The sequence below is a fragment of the Poecilia reticulata genome, chromosome 22 (assembly GCF_904066995.2).
Source record: "Poecilia reticulata chromosome 22, P_reticulata-male-v2, whole genome shotgun sequence".
Classification (NCBI taxonomy): Eukaryota; Metazoa; Chordata; class Actinopteri; order Cyprinodontiformes; family Poeciliidae; genus Poecilia; species Poecilia reticulata.
In genome coordinates, this window is record NC_088851.1 from 1,278,665 (window position 1) to 1,286,061 (window position 7,397).

The 7,397-nt window shown below is 39.7% G+C and overlaps 1 long non-coding RNA gene across 1 annotated transcript; it reads left to right on the plus strand.

The window, feature by feature from the left end:
• Positions 1–816: 816 nt before the first annotated feature.
• LOC145550030 (uncharacterized) lies at positions 817–5,657 on the plus strand. Its single transcript, XR_014085870.1, has 2 exons — positions 817–3,581; positions 3,623–5,657. It is a non-coding gene; the product is annotated as an uncharacterized LOC145550030 (long non-coding RNA).
• Positions 5,658–7,397: the final 1,740 nt, after the last annotated feature.

Genomic DNA, 7,397 nt, shown 5'->3' on the forward strand with positions numbered 1-7,397 from the left:
GTTGGGGGGAATGGGAGTTTATGTTAGTTTCAGTTAGGTTTTTGTGTGTTCTCCCCTTAGTGTCTTCTATCTGGCCTGACCCAGCCAGTACTTAAAAGTTTTATCTCATTTAAATAGGTCTGTTTGTTTGAGTTGGTCAGAGTTGAAGTCTGTTACTTTGACCTCTTTTTTGGGCCCAACTTTGTCATTTTTTCATTATTTACCAAATTTCTGTTTTGGGTGAAATAAAAACCAATTCTTCTTGAATTTAAACCTGTGCCTGGTTTTCCTTTGACTGCTCAGTCCATCACAGAAAGGAGCCTGAGCTTGGGTGTCAGGTTGAGAGATTTTGGCTGGAAACAGTCTCCTTGAGAGGGGTTGGACATACTTCCACTCTGGAGTTGCCCATAGTGAGAGGCATTGGGCAGGAGTGGGCATACTTGTTGCCCCCCATCTTGGTGCCTGTGTGGCCTACGTGGATCTGGTGGCTTCTCTTGGTGTGGTAATGAGCTGCTCAAGTTGGCACCAGTTGTTTCTTTTATTCACCATCTGCATTTCACACAACGGGCATGGAGGTAAGGTCAGTGTCTGGAATAAAACAAGCTCCTCATCGGTGATCCTCATGGCTCTGAGAATTTCACACAACGGGCATGGAGGTAAGGTCAGTCTCTAGGACAGTGTTTCTCAACCTTTTTTGGGCCAGCGCCCCCCTAGCCTTTATCCAGGTCCCTCACCGCCCCCCACCAAAGAATTGCAGGCTACTTTGCACTGACTATTATTTTAACATTAATATTACTATCACTATTGTAGATGTTTTGATTTTATGCTTGTTTCTGTATTTATCATCAAAAATAATACATATAATAATATAAAAATAATACAGGCGTCTACGAAAAATGCAATGAACATTCAAGATAAAATTGGTAGGCCTTGCAGCAGCCAATCAGAGTGGAGAAAAATATTCTTATTTTGTGCCATTTTCTAGTTGTTAAATATTCCACAAAATAACCAGATAAAAGATGTTCAACATGCCAGTTTAAACTTAACTATTTTAAAAACGAGCTCTGCAACATTAAAACATGGATAGAACTGTAACTACATTAACCATAGCTCTTCTTCTCTTCAGTGCTTCTGTCGGTTTCTGTTGGTGCAGCTCTGTGCTGCCTTCAGGAGAATGGGACATCAGAGTATCATCCATAAAACTTCACCCACATGGCATTTATTGTGCAAACCAGAGCTTTCAGTGGAAAAACAAAAGTTCCAGGTCCTTTTAATGCCATACAAATATGAGACAGAAACATGGATTATATCTTTATATCAACCTGTCTATTGATTTATAGATTAATAGTTTTACTGGACAGAAATTACCAAGAATCTGGTTCTTAATCAAATCCTAATGAGTCCAATTGAAAGTGTCATGGAGTCATCAGCCTCATGACATTAACACCGACATGAAAAATAATATTGAAGAAATACATATATCAAATCTAATTAAAAACATAAATAAGTGATAAGTTCTTTACTGTTATGGTCTGTAAGATATATTTATTCTCGGTACTAAATGTGGTCTCAACAAACCCATGACATTTCAACAATATTATTTTACCTTTTATCTGGAAACAGTGTCTGTTTATTCTTGCCATACAGTCCTCTGTATTATTGCTCGAAAGGTCTTGCCATACCAGTTTATTCCTATGGATTTACTTTAGTTTCTTAGTTTATTCTTGCATTTTGTTCTTCATTCATTTCCATTTAGTTTCATTTGATTAGTGTTATCCTCTCTTGGTTTTTTGCTATGTCTACTTTAGTTTCTTTCCAATTTATTGACGCTTCACTCATCAAATGCAGCTCCGTCTAATCGTCATGTGTTTCACATCATGTGTTGATTTTTTCACTGTTCATCATCGGATTCTCTGTTTTTATGCCATAATTCACATCTAGTACGTCGCCCCGTTTCATGTCCCGCTTCTCCTGTTTAGAGTTTTGCGCAATGTGCGCTTCTTCTTCTTTTTTTTTTTTTTTTCACGTATGGTGCAGGGCGGTCGGGAAGTGTATCGATGTGGAAAAGGCAGACTGACATAAACCTTTTAAAACAACGGAAACAATTTCTGCATTATGGTTATTGAAATTTAAACTGCTGTGTTGTTCCATCACCCCCGTTTCATACCGGACCACTTACAGCACCGGTGTTAATGCTATAAAATGAACGCTCTCTATCGTGGTATCACCCATGGAGGGATTTCTTGATTTCTTTATTTAAATGGGTTCATTTTTCAAAGGAATACACAGTGAAGGTATCGTTATTTTAGCTACCAGTAGCAGGAGAACTGAGCTGCGCCAAGAAGCTAACAGAAGTTAACAAACACTGAATAGAAGAAAAGCTGCCATCAATACAGTTGCAGCCAAGCAGCATGATTTAATGTTACACATACAGTTTTACCAAGTTGCTCAAAGTCTAAACTGGTATTGTTGTGCATTTAAGGTGTAAAGTTTACCTTCGACCAAACGCCCCCCAAAGGCATCCCAGCGCCCCCCTTTTGTAAAAATGTCTGCCAGCGCCCCCTGCCGTCCTCTGAACGCCCCCTGGGGGACGGTACCGCCCACGTTGAGAACCGCTACTCTAGGATAAAACAAGCTCCTGCAATTTGCCGCGTGGGAAATTTCTCACGTACTAAAAGGTGGCGTTGGTGAGAGGCAGCATTGGCTCTGTCAGTGTGCAACAGGGAAGCTGTGACTACTATTCAGGAGCTCACCACCAACAGTGCGTGAATGGGTGAGTGACTAATGTAAAGCACTGTGGAGTCCTCTGGACAAGGTAAAGTGCTATACAAGTACAGACCATTTACCATCAATACAAACACAGGTGAGAATCATAAAACCACACATGGATAATCAGAAGATCAAGGTTGTCACCATTAAACTGTTACTCAGGTTATCTAATATTTAAATAGATTTTAGGGTTAGCACCAGGGGTGAAAGTAGGGGGGTATGGTAGGGAACTGCATACCCCTAAAAGATTTAGCTGGGGTACGCAGTACCTGCAAGAGAGAGGAGCGGCTGTCAGCTGTAAAAAAAAAAAATCAATGGGTTCTCTGTGCACCCACTAATCAGCCGTGACTGATTAGTTTTTCAAGAACAATCTAAAACCCGACTTAATCAGTTAATAAATAACTTCTTCCCCATTTCATATCGTTTCTGAACTGTTTGTGCTTTGCTAGAGCAGCGGTGCAATACGTCGATTGCGGAAGGTTTTGAGTAGATCTCGGCATTAGGTGACAAACTGAACGCCGCCAGAACGCTGAGACCAGCACGTTCCCCTCCGACTCGCTTAAAACGTTTGTAACTTTATTAAAGAACAAAAAAAAATAAATTAACAAAACGTGTTCAAATTAATGACCCAACAATAATAATAATCTCAGTAATTATTATTTCAACAAGGTGTTGCGCAATTCTGTGCATTTCGGATCCATTACCCAAATAACTAGCAGAACAGGCGTTTAAAATTAACTAATCAACCACCACTGTGTTCAGGGAGGCTTATTAATGATCGCAAAATAAATATCAAGCCTGCAAACCTAATATTGTAACGGACTGAATGTTATGTTTTTAATGTAATCTATGGTCGGCTTGTGGAGCACAGTAGGTTGCCATGGCAACAGGTGTGCTTAAATGACAAAGAGAGACGGAGAGTAAAAAGGTGCGAGTGGTTTAGAGTTTATCACCTGTACAGGTTATTTTATCTTTGTTTACCTTTGCTGTGGCGCGTCACGGCCGCTGTAGTTTCTGAACGTTCAATAAACGACAAACGGGCTAATTATCTCGTTCGTCTGTGACTATACGTCAGTTACAACAAACATCAAACACGGTAAATATGTTTCATTAAGTATTTATTTATTTAAATCTTTTTATTTGTTTTAGACATGTAATAACAGTTAAACAAAAACAAAATAACAGGTGCTAACATCACATATTTAGTAAAAAGGGAGGAGGAGAAGAGGAAGGAAAGAAGGGGGAGGGGGTGAAAGGACTACGTACTCATGAAGACTGTCTCAAAATACAAAAGAAATGGCTGCCAGGTAACGTTGTATTGTTGAATGGAGTCGTTGACTGTATGTTTCAGATGCTCAAGCTTCAGATGGAACATTACATCCTCCATCCATTGCCTATGAGACGGAGGAGCGGTTCTCTTCCAGTTAAATAGTATTAAGCGTCTGGCAAGTAATGTGGCGAAAGCTATGGCATTGGCCTGCTGCGTTGTTACTGGTGTTGCCGGAGGGACAACCCCAAATAGGGCAGTTAGAGCACTTCGATCAATATTCCTCTTACATACAAATGTAAACGTGTTAAAGATTGACTCCCAAAAGGGGAAGAGCCTGGGGCAAAGCCAGAACATATGACTGAGGTCAGCAGGGCTGTGGACCTAGCACAAGATGACTCTACATCGAGATACATTTTAGATAGTTTATTAGGGGACAAGTATAGTCTGTGCAATACCTTAAACTGTAGCAGGTTATGTCTAATGCAAATTGAAGAAGAGTGGATTCTAGAAATTGCGGCCTGCCAGTCTGCATCAGTAAATGATTCCCCTAACTCTTCTTCCCATGATTCTTTCAGATGTCTAAGTGATGGGGATGCAGCACTCAGAATTATGCCATATATAGCTGATACTAAGCTCTTATCTGTCAGATTCATATCCAAACATTCATCAATCCATGTTGTTCGAGGCAACGTTAATGAGAAATTAGCTTTCACATAACTACGTACTTGGAGATACCTGAAGAAGTCAGCCTGAGGTATGCCAAAGTCCCTTTTTAGCTGTTCAAAAGAAATAAATTGGTCTCTTTCAAAGAGGTCCTTTATGCAAGTTATGCCTCTTTCATGCCACTTCTGAAAGGATGGGTCTATCAAGGATGGGATGAACTGAACATTGCATCGCACAGGAGATGCAGTTAATGCATTTCTACTTTGAAAATGAGTCCTAAATTGGGACCATATTTTTAGAGAGCCCCCAACAACAGGATTGTTTGTCCGATGGCATTTACTCAATGGTAAAGGGCTACATATTAATGAGCCAAGCAAAACTGGATTGCTGGAATGTTGTTCCAGGTGGACCCAAACTGGAGATTCGGCATCTGACTGATCCTTAAACCAGTACAAAAACTTATGGATATTGGTTGCCCAGTAATAGTAAAGAAAATTAGGTAGGAATAATCCACCATCCTCCCTCTGTCTCTCCAGATATTCCTTTCTAATTCGTGGGATGTTTTTATTCCAGATAAACACAGATATATGTTTGTTTAATTCTTTGAAGAACTTCTTAGGAATAAAGACTGGTATGGTTTGAAACAGGTATAAGAACCTTGGCATGATAGTCATCTTGATTGAGTTTATTCTTCCTACAAGAGACAGAGGGAGTTTTGACCATTTCTCCATATCCAACCTAGCCTTATTCAATGCCTTAGTGAAATTTTTGTTAAACAAGCAATTGTAGTCATATGTTACACAGACACCCAAATAATCAAAATTATCTTTACTGACTGTAAAGGGGAAACTATGGAAGGTCATTTGACGCGCTTTTTCGTTGATTGGGAATAAAACACTTTTGGATAGGTTCAATCTATAACCAGATACCTGCCCAAATTTTTCAATTAGATTTAGAGCAATAGGTATTGTGATACTGGGTCTAGACAGAAAAAGGAGGAGGTCATCAGCATAGAGGGATAATTTGTTAACGTGCCCACCTCTCTGCACACCAGCTAAATTAGCAGAGTCTCTTATCATGGTTGCCAGAGGTTCAATAGCAATATCAAATAAAAGGGGGCTAAGGGGGCATCCTTGTCGAGTACCACGTGAAAGAGGAAAGAAACTAGACGTGACCTTATTTGTTCGTACTGATGCCTGTGGGGCTGTGTACAAAATGGTGATCCAAGTGCAAAAAACTGGGCCGAATCCAAATTTTTTGAGTGTAGTAAACAAAAAATTATATTCAATTCTATCAAATGCCTTTTGGGCGTCAAGGGATATTACTACTTCAGGTTCAACATTATGGCGCTGATAGATTACATTAAAGAGTCGTCGCAAATTACTGGATATCTGCCTGCCCCTTAAAAACCCTGTCTGGTCTGGGTGAATAAGTTTGGGAAGAACATCCTCTAGTCTGCCAGCAAGGATCTTTGCCAAAATCTTATAATCACAACATAGCAAACTAATTGGACGATATGATTCACAGAGCATGGGGTCTTTAGATTTTTTAAGTATTAGTGAAATAACTGCTTGCGTCATAGTCACAGGAAGAGCCTTTTGGTCCAATATTTCCCTAAAAACTCTTAACAGTAAAGGGACTAATTTTGGTGCAAATTTTTTAAAGAACTCTATGGGAAACCCATCTGGACCAGGCGCCTTTCCAGATTTCATTTTTGTGATGGCCTGAGTTATTTCTGATATTGTAATAGTGCCCTCCAATTTAGATTTGTCTGAATCATCTAAAACGGGCATAGTCAAATTGCTAAACAGGTCTTCGATCAAGGCAGTATCATCGGCCTCAGAAGTATACAGATTCTCAAAAAATGACTTAAACTGGGCATTAATCTCATTTTGATTAGTAAATACACAACCATGCTCATCCTTTATTGCTGTAATGAAACCCGCAGCTGTTGACTGTTTAAGTTGATGGGACAACATTTTGCCGGCACGATCCCCAGACTCATAATAGGTGAGACGAGACCTCAGGTGCATGTCTATAGCTTTGAAATTCGTAACTGAATCAAATTCTGTTTGAAGTAGGATTCTTTCTCTGTATAAATCATCGGAAGGTGTAGCTGAATATAGTTGATCTACCGTTTTAATTCGTTCAATAAGCTCTGAAGCCTGTTTAGTCCTCCTTTTATTTTCACCAGCCACGTAAGATATCACTTGACCTCTCAGGTATGCTTTTAGACTTTCCCAAAGTGTAACATTACTTATCTCAGGCGACTCATTCAACTCAATAAAAATATCTATTTGTTCATTGATAAAGTCAACAAACTTTTGTTCAGACAGTAGTCTGGGATTAAGTCTCCACGAAAAGGTGGGAAATTTGTCTTCGGGAAAGCTCAACCCCACAGTAACTGGGGAATGGTCTGATATAACAATGCTGCCATAGTCTACTTGGGTGACCATGGGCAAAAGTTTCTGATCAATTAGAAAGTAGTCGATCCTTGAGTAGGTTCGATGTACTGGGGAGAAAAAAGAGAATTGCTTGGATGATGGATATTTGAATCTCCAGGGATCCACCATTCCATATGTTTCAAGGAACGTATTAATACATCGGGCTGAGTTGCTAAGCTTAGTAGACTTTGGGCTGGAATGATCCAATGTTGGGTTCAAAGTACAATTCAGGTCCCCAGCTAGTATTAAATTGTGTGACTCGAGATCCGGTA